Genomic DNA, 15,555 nt, shown 5'->3' on the forward strand with positions numbered 1-15,555 from the left:
AGGTCTAAGCTTGTCTCAATGTATGTCAAATCAAACTCCAGAGCTTGGAAAGTCTTTAGTACCAACTATGGAAAGCTGAAATTCTCTGCTGAAATCAGCTGCAGTTCAGGCCCGGAACAACAGGAAATTTCAACTACCGCGAGGTAAATCATTGCCTCTCCAGCTTTGTGTTCTTTCTTTCTTCCCTGACCCCCTTTACTTCACTGCTTTGTTCAGGCTGGTACTAATGAAACCTAGGTGTTTCAAAAACCCAGCTGCCTAACTTCTTAAGCACTTTCCCTCCATTGCTTCTGGTACAAAAGGTTGGTGGAGAGAAAGATGGCTGATTCAGGGAGAAAAGTAGAAGCAAGGAAAAACAGAGTCTAAGTTCAACTCTGATGTACACGGATGTGTTGCCTCTGAAGTTGGTGAAGATGCACCTGCTTGCTGAGTTCGGCCCTACAAATATTTTGCTCCCTGCAAAGCCACTGTCTTCTGCAACTTAGAATGACTGTTGAGGGAGCGGGACTTTGCCAAAAGGGGAGAATTCAGCCAGGGGCCCCCCTTGAAACCAAGTTCACACAGGAACTGGGGGTATCATCTCTCCCTTCCCACATCCTCACACAATACAGTTCTGTTCTCCAAAAACACCAATTTAACCACTTTGGAATCTCCTCTCCTCTCCAAGACCTGGTAAGCAAACCTGTATGCATACAGTGTCATCTGCCCCAGTCTCACCACCCTTTAAAGTACCTTCAGTTGGAAAGTTTGAATGGTCTCTTTTCCTGAGTCATACATAAAAGTTCCCAGTTGAGTTTCTTTCCCAGTTTCCTCATCCAGTCCCTAAAATCAGAATGGGAAGACAGCTGGAAGGAATGATGATGTATTGGAATGTAAACATTCCGAGACTCCCACCATGGCCGGATGAGCCCTGAGCGGCCTGGCCGAGCCACCCTGAGCCCCAGACTGCCCGCCCGAGCCACCCTGAATCCTGGGCCACTGGCTCTGAGCCACCAGCCACCCCAAGTCCCCAGCCCACTGGCCACCCTGGGCCACCGGCTCACCACAGCCTGCCAGCCGTGTCCAATCGCCCCGGGCCCCAGCCGGCTGGAGTCCCAGGCCCGCCCGCCCGAGTCCTCATCAGCTTCAGGGGAGAAGAGGAGTGAAGGCAGGAAGAGGAGCAGCGTGGGCAGGGCCACGGGGGAAAAGCAGGATGCGGGAGTGGGGCTTTGGGGCAGAGCGTGGGTGGGGCCACAGCCTGGTCGCCCTTCCTGCAGCGGTGCTCCAAAGGCAGCAGACCAGCAGTGTGCCTCCAGAGGGAAGTGCGCCACAACCTGTTTGGGGAGGCGTGGCCTCCCCTGGCTTATTATACCCGCCACCCATGCTCGTAGCATGAGCCCCGTGAGCTCAAGTCAGTTGACCCCAGGCCCTTAGATTCGCTGTGGTCTTTTTTTTTCAGTGTAGATGTACCCTAAGTCTCTGCTGCAATTGCAATTTCAAGTGAGCTCCCCTAAACCTATTGGACAGGGTTGCTGTGTGATGATGTTAAACAGCTGTTGCTTCCACTTAAGAGGTGGATGATGTTATCCTTCTGAATCCTTTACCAATAGCACAAGGATGTTGTGAGGCTTAGTTATTATTTGTAAGGCCACTTTGAGACACTCAGACAAAAAGTACTATAGAAATGAACATTGTTAGTAGTGATAAAATTACACCTCATCTGAAAAAAATTCCTTAACCTTGTGCACAGTTGCAAAGAGAACAGGCCTGATATCCTATAAACAGACATACAAAGCAAGTCTCTTTTCTTGTATTTACCCACCATGAAATTCCAGTTTAAAAAGTTAAAGGCAGATACTCACACATACAGCAAAATCCTTTGGGGCACTAGTTACATCTCCAGAGGGAGAGATTGCCTTAGAGATGTGCTGGAGTGTAACAGCGGTTGGGTAAATTTTTTCAGGCAACTTAATTACTACCTGCCCCTGAGATCCTTGGAAAGCCCAGCAGTTTCCAGGGTGAACGTCTGGCTGGAAGCAGAAACCAACTCCAATTAACACTGATGGAGTAACACATCTCATATACAAGTGTATTCAGTGAAAAGCACAAAAAATGGTGTCTTCTGTTATTTGACTTTATGCTGGTAAATTAATACAGTTCTATCAAATCTACAAAAATGTAGATTTCCTTGCCTGTCTATCACCTGAACAGAGAGCTTTAATATTTTATGACATTGAGCTCATAGATCAAACCTGAGACTTTCTTATTATTTATTATAGGGAAAATTGCCTTTCCAATAACACTTGAACTTAGGCCATAGCACCATCAGAGTCAATAAAGTTCCATCTTTCTACTACACATCTGAACTGGGGCCCAAGAATGATTTTTAAATCCGGCCAGAGGTGTTTGCAGTCATTCAAAGCATGGGTCTAAAGATTAAAGATCACAGACAACAAAAGAGAACGTGGCTTTCAGTGGTGTTAAGTACAAATGCCAGCAGGAAGTTGGGACAAAGAAATAACATCCACATCAAAGGGATTTTTGTTGTGATACAGTAATTCTTCCACTACTGGGAGCAAATGGTTTCTATGAACTAGCCCGAGTGTACCCAGGAACCTGGTGAAGAAGGCTATGACATAGTCAGAGTGGTACACATTGGAGGTTGCTCCCAGTGGACCTGATTCACCCTCATAAAAAAACCTCATGCCATAATGTTGGGTTTACAGGAAATTACTTGATTTCTTCACCCTTCTTGGAGGAAGAAAGGGAATCGCTACTATTACTTATTATTGATTATTTCTATTGCATTAGCGCCTAGAGACCCCACGGACAATCAGGGGCTCGTGGTGCTAAGACACTAAGAAACGTTGAGGGAGACATGGCCCTTGCCCTAAAGATCTTACAATCTAAGGTCCCAATCCAGTACCCACGGACGTTAACGGGAATCTTTCCAGTGACTTCAGAGGGCACTGGATCAGTTCCTAAGGAGGCAAGCAACATATGAAGGGCGGAGGAGAGAAAAACAATTAAAATGTATAGATTTTTATATGCATTAACTACATATTTATGCCCTGGGTTTTTAGTCTGTATAAATAAAGAAGCGAGAACTCCACTGATGTCAGTGGGCTTCAGATCAGGCTCAAAGGCCCTCATCCACAAAGATACTTAGGTGCCTAAACTCCAGACTTAGGCACCTATGTCTTGGGTTTAGGTGCTTATGTTCCAGTTTAAGCTTCACTGAGATCCAAAAAAATTCTGCCAAATGTTGTAGGTGCCTAATCTGACTCGGTGCCAAAGTCTTCTGGGTAAAAGTTCCATTGGCAACTATGTTTCTGCCTGTAAATATGTGCACTGCTGCCTCTCTCTAGGCCACCAGACACCTATCTCACATCAAAGCCTGAGCAAGAAACAGAGAGAGAGAGTACAGTGCAGTATAGTGGTTAGGGCACCAGCTGGGAGGTGGGAGACCTGTGTCCAGTCCCCCACGTCAATGACTCATTTATCCACAGCAGAACAGCTTCAACTAGAGAGACTGAGGAAGCCACACATCAGAATATACCATAGCTCAGTGGTTAGAGCACTCTTGGGAGAAAACCCCTGTTCAAATTTCTTCTCTCCCCCTAGAGAGTGGAGAATTTAATTTGGGTCTCCAACATGTCAGGTTAGTGCTCTAACCACGGGGCTAAAAGTTATAAGGTGGGAACCTCCTCCTCTGGCCCTTTTATGTGGCGCAAGGTAGGCACCTAACTCATTCTCACAAGAAATGACTTGGGCACCTAAGCCGTCTAACTCCAGGAGAGAGGTTCCCCTTGTGAATTACTAATTAGAATCAGGCACCTATCTCCAAGAGAGGGGAGGGGCTTAGGACACCCCTCTCTCATCAGCATCTCCCATCGGCTAGCTTAGGAGACTCCCTGCCTAGCATGATGACTTTTGTGGATCCCATTGTAAGTTGCCTATCTCTTCCTATTCATTGTATAGGAAGCCTGGGTGCCTAAAACAGGCTTTGTGGCTCACAGTGTTGTTCCTGTGATTTTTCAGGCACCTAAAAGTTAGGTGCCATGATACTGAGCATTGCAACACCTAATTCCCTTTGTGGGTGTGGGTTTAAATGCAGGTTATCTACCCCCAACTGCCCCTCAACCTTTCCTTAATTAGTTGGCTAACTAATTGTAGGTTCATCACTGAAGAACAGGTTTCTTGAGAAAGTTTTTGAATGAGGATATTTGAAAGTAGTATAAGAGAGTACACAAAGTAGACAGATGTGCTCTACCTGTAAAATAGTATCTGGAGGGTTTGCAGAAGAAAAGAACCATGAACCAAAACAACACCCCTCTGTTCTCCCAAGTTCAAAACTCTTAGATGTTCTGCCTGTATCAATGGTGGCACCTGCAATTAAAATATGAATAGATTAAGAAAGGCCAGAGCCTATGACAAGCAGTGGATTACAAAATATTTCTAATGTTACATATAGACCATCAGTCTATCCATCCTATGTTCCTCACGGTGGTATCTGAGTTCCTAGGTGTCAAAGAAGAAGAGTGGCTACAATATCTTATGGCTAGATTTATGTCACAATATGATGTAGAGAACATCCCATAATGATCTGATATGGAGATTAGCATGGTATAAATGATGAATCAATATCTAGAATGGGTTTATGTCACACTATTGTAAGGAAAATCAAGATCTCTCATTCACCTTTGGTGAAGTGCATAAATCAGTGCAGAGGAGAAGAATGTCTCAGATACTTTTTAAAAGTTCATAACAACATTACCAGAGACATCATGGTTTAGTGGTGAGGGAAGAGGACAGGGATTCTGCTGACTTGGGTTGTATCCCTGACTCTGCCACTGACTTCCTGTCTGAACATAGGCAAGTCAACTTAGCACCTCTGTGTCTCAGTTTCCCCAGTTTGTTAAGGAGGAATAACTATATTTATCATTGTAAAGGTGCTATATAAGAGCAGAATGCTAGTAGTATCCTTACCTATGGATTTCTGAGCCCAGTCAGGCATCTGGATATGGTCCTCATAAACCTTCTTAAATGCTACATTTATCATCTCTAGCACTTGCTGAAAAAAAAGAGAAGACATAAGGTAATGAAGGGAAAGATATTTGCAAACAACATAAACACTCACAGGCACTTAAGGTGAAATACTCAGTGTCAATGAGAAAAATCACAATAAAACACACAATGGTAACTTCCATCTCAAATAAGTTTTCCCAGTAACTGTTGGAAGGATATAAACTCATTCAGCTACTGAGGTGGAGGCCACACAGTAAAGCTCTCCACTGCTGTGTCAGAGACCTGGGTTTGGTTTCCACATCATTCTATTGTTCTAGAGGCCAGCTGAGAGAGCACCATGAATACCAGCCAGTCCCCAAAATGCGAGAAAGAGTATTTCACCACTCAGTAATGATCCAGATAGAGAGCTAAGAAGAGGCAGTGATGGGGAGTCTTATATACTCCTCCGCTAAAGTTGGTGGCTCAGTTAAAAGTGACTTTGAGAATAGGTGTCAAGGCTAAGGAATTGAAATGATCAAGTCTCCGTGATGGGAAGAGAGGGTTAAGTTAAAAAACAAAAACTAGCCCTTATTATTATAAGATGTACTTATACAGTGTTTCCATCCAAGGAGTTCAAAGCACTTCATAAAGACAGGGAAGTATTATCTCAGTTGTACAAATGGAACAATAAATGCATAAAAAGCTTAAGAGACATGCCCACAGTCACAAAGCAAGACAATGGCAGAGTCAGGTCGTGACAGGGTGATGGGCAAAGGGTTGCTGATTCAGCCTTTTGTCACGCCAGCTTCCATTTAGGGGAATAAATTAATGCTGGCTGGAGGTAATCTGGCTCTAATTGAGGAAGCAGAGACAGCTGTCGCCTAATTAGCCTGGGGCTGTATGAAAGCTTCAGAAGGAAGAAACTGGGGGCAGGGGCAGAAAGAAAGGGAAATGGGGGGAATAGCACTTTCCTCCTGCCTGCAGACAGTGAAGGGCCAGCTGTATATGGTGAAATGGTGGTGGGAACAAGTCTGTGAATAAACTGCACGAGTGGTTACTAACCCCAGGGTCTCAGAGTGATTTTGTGAATCTAGCAGAGGTGGGACTCTAGGGAGCCCGGCTGTGCTGTGCTACACATGGCGGTTTGTCTGGGATCCCATGCCAGAGCAAGTGTTTGGCAGTCCGCAGATGGAGGAGACCCTGTAATGGCTGATCAAGCAGCAGGAGGAGGTGCAGAAGGCAATGCAGAGTTTTCAGCAAGCCCACTAACTGGAGAGACAGCCTTGCTCACCTGGCAGGCAGAACAGCAGAAGAGCCTGCAGGACTTCATTCGGGAGCAGGCTGGCATCCAACAGCAGCTCCTGCAGAAAGTGATGAGTCCCACGGGAGGGGATGACATTTGGGTGCCGGACTTAGGACTGTGTAAAATGGGCCCGACAGATGACCCCCGATGCCTTCCTAGGCACATTTGAGTGGGTAGCTGTGGGAGCTGGATGGGATAGGGCAACCTCAGCCCTGCGACTAGCTCCCTACCTAGCCAGCGAAGCCCAAGCAGCTTACATGGCCCTAAGTGAAGAGCAGGCCAGGAATTATGAAGCGGTAAAGGCAGCCATCCTGGATTGGGCAGGGCTGTCCGTGGAGAAGTATGGCCAGAAGTTATGGTCGGCGAGGTGGATGGGGGGTGGGTTGCGGCCCTGGGCATTCGCTCAAAAGTTAATGGACTGGGCCACCCGCTGGCTGAGGCCAGACACCCAGACAGTGGGGGAGATCATGGACATGCTTGTCCTAGAGCAGTTTTTACAAGGCCTCCCTGAGAACATAAACGTGTGGGTGAGGAGGCATCAACCAAATATGGTAGAGGCGGCCGTAAAGGTTACGGAGGAGTACACGGAGGCAGATTTCCCCAGGAGGGAGGGATGGCTGTGCAAGGAAGTGGAGACCGGGAGAAGGCCCAGAAAACCCCCCCACCTGGGAAGGGCCCCAAGAACAAACGGGAGGACACCCGAGTGGCTCCCATGGGATCCAGGCCGGTTGTCTACTGGCAGTGCGGATGATCAGGACACAAGAATGGGGACTCGCTGCACATGGATTGTGGGAGGGCAGAGCTTTGTGGCTGGGCAAATGCTGGAGAGCAGGGGAAGGGGCGGAAGCCATCCAGCATTCCAGTAATGGTGGGGAGGAAACTCCAGCGAGGCCTGGTGGATTCAGCCTTGGCCTGCTCCCTGGTACAAAGGAAGCTGGTAGGGCCGCACTGGTGGATTCCCGGTGCGAAGATGGACTTAGAATGCATCCATGGGGATAGGAGTAAATACCCTATGGCCCGGGTGCCCCTTGAGGTTTGGGGCAGGTTTAAGTGGCAGTGGGTTGGGGTAGTAAAGGGCCTGTCTTGCATGGTGGTGGTAGGTATGGACTGGGACCCCTTCCCAGGAGGGAAGATGGGCAGAGGGAGAAAGCCCAAGATAGGAAAAATGGGAGATCCAAGAAGAAAACCCCTAGACAACAGAGCCCAAGAAAGGAGAGGGAAGCTATGGGAGAGACGTCCACCCAGGGTCCTTGACTGGAGAGCAAGGCCCAGTGGAGGCCCTTAATAGCAGACCCCCAAAGGAAGAGACCCAGGCCCCATTGCACAAGCTTGGGGGACAGGAAATACTGAATGTCCGGAAGAGGACCATGACCAACCCCAAACTCCTGATGGAAGGGAAGGGGGGAAACCAGGAGAACACCCAGGGGGCTGTGAATGGTGCAAGGACCTGTGGGTTGTGGGGGAGCTGTGGGGCCCCCCACACAATGTAGTTTCTGTGGGTAGGGGATGGAGGAACCCCACACAGCAAACCCTGGGACTGACCTGTTAGAGGGAGGAGAGGATGCAGAAAGGCAAACCAGGTGGTTGGAGAAGGGGGAGGAGGTGTGTGATAGGGTGCTGGGCAAAGGGTTGCTGATTCAGCCCTCTGTCACGCCAGCTCCCACTTAGGGGAATAAATTAGAGCTGGCTGGAGGTAACCTGGCCCAAATAGGTGGCAGTTGTCTCTGCTTCCCCAAATTAGCCTGGGGCTATATAAAAGCCTCAGTGGAAGGAAGCCAGGGGGGAGCCTAAAGAAAGGGGAAAAGGCAGGGCGGTAGCTCTTCCCTCCTGCCTGCAGATGATGAAGGGCCAACTGTATATGGTGAAACAGTGGTGGGAACAAGTCTGTGAATAAACTGCATGAGTAGTTACTAACCCCAGGGTGACTTTGTGAATCTAGCAGAGGCAGGAGCCAAAGGGGGCCCTGCCGCGCTTTGCTACACAGGGATACAACCCAGCTTTCCTGACTCTCAGTTCAATGCCTTAATTAACTACACTCACTGCCTCTGAAATTAAGTTTGCTATCCTGTAGTGTAAGAGACACCTCATACCTCTAGCTGCAGTTTGGGATCAACTGTTTAAGGACTTTGGGATTCCAGATTATACATTTCCAGGAACAAGTAGGAACCTAAACAATGTTACTGGTATAGTGCCACCCACATGGTAATGTTCAGTGTTACACTTACGAGACATTTTGGTGAGAAATGCCATAATTACCAAAGTTCTAGCAGATTCTGTCAGAGCACAGCAGTGAGAAATCTCCAAGAGTGAGATTTTCAAAAGTGCTCCGCACTGGCGCAACTCTGCTCCCAGCAAAGTCAATGGTAAATCTCCCACTGACTTCAATGGAAGCAGTGTCAGGCCAGCGCTGAGTGTTTTGAAAATCCCATCCCTAATGTTCAGGTCCATAGCAAGGACTAACAGGCCCTAATTGGCTAGGAACGGTGTGACAAGAAGCCGTGTGACGGTATGGGGAGAGCTACAGAAAGGTCTAATTCTACAATTCCAGTCTCTTACATCCCTGTTCTCTCCTGGGATGTCACTCTCCTCCAGGATTTCTTGAACAGAATGCAGGATGCCCTCCATCACACCATTGATCTCTGCACGCAGATGCTGCACCTGCTCTTTAATATGTTCTATTTCATGGACTTTTTCTTCCAATAAAGTATGTGACTGCCTTGAAAACATGGAAATACAGATATTAGACACTATTCTGCATAATAAATAAACAAATAAATTTGTTAGTCTCTAAGGTGCCACAAGTACTCCTGTTCTATTCTGCGTTCAGTGAGAACAGGAGACAGCAAATACACCCATGCCTCTCTTTTCGCTGGTCAGATGGACAAACTTGCCCCATTCCCTCCATTTTGAGGAGAATGAGTTTTCATTGATACCAGATGTAATGTAGGCAGAACCTCTGCTGCCTTCGTGCACTTGGAGGACTGTGGAATCTTAACTTGGGACTGCATTCTTGAGGACATCATTGTCACCACTAGGGATAGAACCCAGGACCTCCAGCTGCAAAAGCAAGAGCCCCTGTACTGCTTCAGTAAAGGGAGTCACTCTATTAGTTAAGTAAGCCAGCTCTAATCCTCAGAGTGAACCAGCTACTAGGAGACATAATCGTGCACATTTAGCCAGAGAGTTAGTGACACCTCCACTGAAGTAGGGAGTAAATTCATTGTCAAGAAATCCCACTTACCACAGTGACTTCAGCTCTGTTTCGTGTAGCTCTGTCGTTTCCTGTAAGAGAAAGGCAAGCAAATAAACTAACCACTAATACAGCCTCAGTGGAGACTTCTCAAGGTAGGCAGGGTAGAAGTTCCTTCCTTTCTTTGGAGTCAGATACAATAGGCCCAATGAATTGACACCAGTAATCCCAGTGCATATAGGGAGTCGCATCCTGCAGCCCCGACTTTTCCCTTATACGGTACTGGCAAAAATCTTATTAACGTTAATGGCCATTCTGCCTGTTTGATGAAAGTGCAAAAACTGCAGGAGCCTGCCACAGATGCTGTGGGTTGCAACTTTGTCTAGGAAGGCAATTACTGAAGCTGCTTCTCATTTTGGCTCAGAGGAGGTTCTTTTCCTGTCCCAAGAGACACTTACCTGTGATGCTAGTCCCTCTGCTAATCTCCTGGACGATAGTGAGCCAACACAGTAAATACCTGCTGCAAATCACACACACAACAGAGAATTATTTCACCAAGATTTGTAATCACCACCAAGGCCAGGTTATCTACTTCCAAACCCACATGATAACATGTTAGCTACGGAGAGCTGAAGTTGGGGTGCATACAGCTCTGAAAAAACTGTGCTCCAGCCTATCAGACTTATGCCCAGCCCCAGAGATCCACATACCCATGACATGATTATTGCAACTCAATATATCTAGGAATGCTGCCACATCCACCAGCTCCAACTGGTACAGAATGCAGCAGCCAGTCTGCGAGACAACACTGGTCATGGTGAGCACATCTCCCCGATATTCCTCTCTCTGAATTGTCTCTCCTCTGAAAAGAGTTCAGGTCTAGGTCTCTGTCCTGACATTCAAAGCCATCCCTGGGATTGGCCCTGGCTATCTGAGATTGTCTCCCCTTTCACATGTGTGACCTCCCAGAATGTTCCTCCTGAACAATGCAATGTCATGTTGACCAATAATGGGAGGCTCCTGAGGAGGAAAGACAGAACTTTCAAAGGAGCTGGTTCTAGACTATGGAACGCGCTTGTTCCCACAAGAGATATGAATGGCCAGAGTCCTCACCACAGTCAGGACTAAATGTGGAACTTAGCTCTTCAACTTCGCTTTCTTCACAAGAAAGGAGTTCCTCGCACAGAAAAAAATCTCAGCATATTACTCACCTACTCTGTCTCCCACAACCCAACCTATCCCCATTCCTCCCCCAAACTTCTCAACTAACCCACCTATTTACTCCAGCAGGATGGCAAGGAAAAGAAAGGGTGATTGCGATTGTTATTTGGAAATACTGGCAGGTGCTTGGAGGTGTTTTTGGCCATGGAATTATCTAGGTAGAGAGTGAAGAAAAACACACACACATAAAATAGTAGAGTGAGCTCTAGTCATAAGAATCCCTAAATCAATGCAATTAGATTAATTCAGCAAGCAGGCATTTTTGTTTCTAAACTGGAAGTTGAGATTAGACCTTTACATGCCCCCTGAATTCCATGAATACTCACCATAAATGATTGGAACCAGCAACAACAGGATCTTGAAGAATTTCTTGCCGTTCTGCAAGGTGATTAGGTCTCTGAAGGAGACCAAGTACAGAGTTATCACAGCATCCATACACACCCATACAATCTTGTTCTGATATTGCATTTATTTGGGCTGAGGCAAATCCTGTAACCCCCATTGCAGGCTAATAGCACCCATTTGGGAGCAGAACTGATGTGGTTCTGCTCTGAAGTGAGGGCTTAGTTGCAGACAGCTTGCATAGAGGTCCCTTCCTCCTGCGTTCCATAGAAGATTCTGCATGCCCTAATCTAAAATGCAGCAGAATTGGGATAGGGTGGGGTTGAGGCAAAGAGGAAGCAAGATATGGCTGATGGATCTGTGACTAGCGAAACTGGGCCAGAGAGACTGGTCAAATCATATCCATGGACTTTGAGGGAAGAAGCATCAGCCAGAGTCTACTGTGGCCCTTAGCCTTCAATAGCAGCCATGTACTCTATACCCCTGGGCCTCACAGCACTCTCCTCTGATTAGCTCATTTACTCAGGCTGTTTTCAGGGACTGAGATTTTGGCCAATGGCAGGTCTAGGTAGAGAGCGAGCAGAGGGACTTTGTTACTATTTGGTTTCATGAGCAGCTGCCACAGAACTGCACAGAACCTGTCCAAGTGACAATCTGAACAGCAGCCAATGTGAATCATGGATTCCTTGTTTCTAACTGGGCCCACAGGCCCATTACTCGTATCCCAGTCTCTCCGGCCCAGTTTCCTATTATGACTCCCAAATATCCATTTCCTCCCCAATACACCCTTCAGAAGAATTTTACTTTCACGCTTACTTTATGGAGATACAAGCCTTTATGAAGGCTCTTGGGAGGGAGGCAAAGGCCATTATCAGAAGGCATGGGATGTTAAATACTGTTCCTGTGAAAACAAACCACAAAGCAGTTAGAGCTTGATCTAACGGCCATCAAAAACTATGGGAGTTTTTCCATTGATTTCAATGGGCTTTGGATCAGCCCCTTACTTTAAATTGCTTCCACATTCACGTCTTCATTAACCCACCAATGGGACATCACACAAAATGTACATTAGCACATACATACACCAGGATTTTCCTTCATCATTACATTTGTTTACATTAGTGGTTCCAATCTCTGGGTCGCATAGGTGTTTTCTGGGGGTGGTGCGGGGAGCACAATTTTTTATGTGAAATAGGGAAAGTGACTTTAGCCTTTATTACTATTAATTATTATAATGTAGCTCCAAGTGTGTGCCATGCCCTTTACAGAGAAATGTAAAGACAAGGTATCTGCCCAAAAAAGGCTGAAAATGTATCCTTCCAAATGTAAATTGCTGACTGAATTAGGTGAATTTAATTGACAGTACAGCATATTCTTTCATGGACCTGTAGGAAGACCATATTTTAGAATATGTACAAGAAACTATAGGTATGCAATGCAGCCAAGAATTTCAAAAATGATTAGGCTGTGGGGGACTGGCTGGCATAATCCTAACCCTAAAGTTGTTGCCTCATCTCTGCCTCCAAAGTGGAAATCAGGCTTTTCCAGTTTTCTGATTCTTGCCAAAGTCAATACGGTTCTGCCCACTGATGCCAAGAACATTCCCTGACATTCTGGAATTGATTGGATTGAGTTTTCCAGAGTTGCTGTGTTACAGACAGGCAGATAGACAGAGATGCCATGGAATTGTGTGTAGGGCATCACATCTTTGGACCAGTAAGAAAACAAACAAAATAAAAAATGCACCCCAGCATTTCTTGCCAGTGAAATTACATGTCTGTCAGTTGCATCAATGCAATCCTTTGCACTCCACTCTCCATGTCAGACTACTTACCCTTGATGCAGCTTTTGCTTGTGAAAGCTTTCCTTACTCTTGCTACTGAGCATCAGGAATATATATTATAAGAGAAAAAGTTCCATTGTACATACGTAGCACACTCTTTTGGGGTGGCCGAGATCCACGGGATGATGAAGCATTGGTGTTGGTCTCAATCGCCAAGTAGGACATTCTGGTAAATACCTCACCTGTCAAAGAAACATCATGTCATTAGGCAGGCAACCTGTCCCAGCTTCCTTTCTATTTTCCTCCAACCATTCAGGTGGGGTCTAAGTGCTTCTGGGATCTACAATTCGTTTTCTCTGTGTCTCCCCTTCCATTGCTGTCCTCCTGTTCTCTTTCTGCTGTAATTGGTGGGTAGATGTGACCAACAAAATGCCTTGGGACTAGATTTCCTGTTCTCACAGTGGGCTGCACAGACTGCTCATACTCTATAGAATAGCACTTGCTATCTGGAGATCATTTGCTGGCCCTTAGTGGTGGTGCCTCCTTCACTGAAGAGCCTGGGCAAATGAAGAAACTGTAAAGGAGGAGATTAAAGTATAGCAGGCTTCTCTAGCAACCGTTGCAGCCATCAGAGGAAGAATGAAAGGAACCCATTATCCAGTGTAAACTTAAGCGTTAGAGAAAGTTTCTTGTTCTGTATTTCTATGCCATGGACTTCAGTGGGAGCTTGTCATGACCCCATGTCTTCTGTTTGGCTCAGAGAGATATCATGGACCCTTTATTCTGTGTAGCTATCTGTTACAGTTGGCCTGTGTGATCGGGCAGTGTTTTCTGGTTATGATTAGATAATATTTTATGTGCATGTTCACTCAATTAGCCTGAAGAAAAGCTAAAATGCACACAGGGAGTCCAGTCATGTAAACCTTCTTGCCATGAACTTCCTGACTTCCCACTTGCATGAGCAAGGGTTGCAGGATCAGGACCACCTGTATTGTAGGGAGGGATTAAGCTGGCCAGGAGTGCCAGTGTTGTGAAATGTATGCCCGCTGAACTCTTGCCTTTCTACCTGTATTGACAGGTTTTTAAAAAACATCTGGTTTGCCAATCTTTTTCCATAGAAAGCAGGGAAAATAAAAATCTCCCTTTAGCACCAATTATAGTATTTTACAGTTTCATTCTCAAAGGAGCCCAGAGTGCTTTACAAACAAAAACAAAGAACTGTTCTTTAGTTGGACTTACTCTCATCTGCCTGGCGCGTCTCAGTTGTTTTTGAAGACCCTTGGCTAGAAGTGGTGAGAATTGATTCAGCAGAGTTACTCCCAGGCATTGTCTGTGACAGTAAGTGCCTATTGAGAGAAAGAAGGGGGTAAATTACCCACCATTTCCATTATTTAACTAGGCAATGAGGAACAGCCAGATTTTTAGGTCACAGAGGAAACATCTGTAACAACAACAAAAAGGTACAGAAAAGGTACCCCCACCCACTCTCTCATGTCCCAGAATCACACTGCTGGCTCTCCCAGATGGGAGCCTCAATGAACAGCACACCCCAGAAGTCCAGTTTAGAACTAGACATCCAATTTTAACTCTCCCTTGGAAGAAAACTCCTTTAAACCTGCTTCTACAATACGAATATTATTAGTTTCCCTAAATAATCACCAGTACAGAAAACATGGCCGTGTTCTCCCATGGTCCGAAAAGAAAAAGGTATAAATAGAACTCTTACCAATGATCACTGGTGAGAGAAGGCTGGAGAGAAAGTGGGTGCTAATTTATGGGTGAGCCATATCAATCTTTCTCAAGTATGTTGGGTCACTGTAGAAGCAAATTATATATTTGTAAAGATTTTACCAACTGAAGTTGTTCTGGTTGCCCAGCCAATTTTTAGTCATTAGACAGGAGACAGTCACCCAACTTTAGCAGCAACATCCCAGTCCCTTTGATTAAAGGCTGCAGAATCAGGCTCTCAACTGGGATTGTCCCACAAAATGTGGGTTTCGTGGTTCCAAAAGCTGGTGATCATTGTATTCGTTTCTAGTTTGTGCTGCGACATCCCCAACGGAATGGTATTCATATGCATGGTGTTATTTAACTCACACTACACCAGAAACCCCCCTAGACACCTCTATACCTATGTGTCTGGAATCCTGACATTGTTGGCCCCCTTGAATTATCACTTGTGTCGCTATCAGTTTTGTTCTCTCGAGAGGCTGTTGGCAACAGTCTTGGACTTCTCTACAGATTATTTTTTCCATTCATTACAGTGAAAGAGAAGCAAGAATTGGATGAGTAAGTAAATTTACAGCACTCTCAGGCTGGTATCTCAGGCCCACAAAATCAATATGAGATTTTAAAAAACAACAACAAAGCCACACCTGATAGAGGCCAACAGCCAGTCAGTGACATCCCAGTAAACGGCCTGCCGTGAATAAATAGGATGGCAGTTGTACTGGTGACATCATAACAGACTAACCAGGATGACAATTGCTGGCAGTTGACAGTTGCTGGCTCAGAGTTAGGGGAGCAGTGTGACAATGTTAAATGTTATGTGGGCAAGAGACTTTACTGACAAGGCCATTTGATATACTTAGAGCTGTGTAGCTACTTTTAAAGGGGCACCTGTCAGGTGGGCTGGGCAGCCCTTAAAGAGACAGGCCCTTGATTTACACAGGGATCAGCTAAAATGACTTTCATCCCATAGAGAGTTAGGATTAAGAAGCTTCGTTTGAC

At 46.0% G+C, this 15,555-nt stretch overlaps 1 long non-coding RNA gene across 1 annotated transcript; it reads right to left on the reverse strand.

Moving 5' to 3' along the window:
- Positions 1–1,846: 1,846 nt before the first annotated feature.
- LOC112059578 (uncharacterized) lies at positions 1,847–8,999 on the reverse strand. The gene is made up of 4 exons (XR_010588969.1): positions 8,846–8,999; positions 4,969–5,053; positions 4,253–4,368; positions 1,847–2,009 (listed from the first exon to the last, which is right to left on the reverse strand). It is a non-coding gene; the product is annotated as an uncharacterized LOC112059578 (long non-coding RNA).
- Positions 9,000–15,555: the final 6,556 nt, after the last annotated feature.

This window comes from Chrysemys picta, chromosome 6, assembly GCF_011386835.1.
Source record: "Chrysemys picta bellii isolate R12L10 chromosome 6, ASM1138683v2, whole genome shotgun sequence".
Lineage (NCBI taxonomy): Eukaryota > Metazoa > Chordata > Testudines > Emydidae > Chrysemys > Chrysemys picta.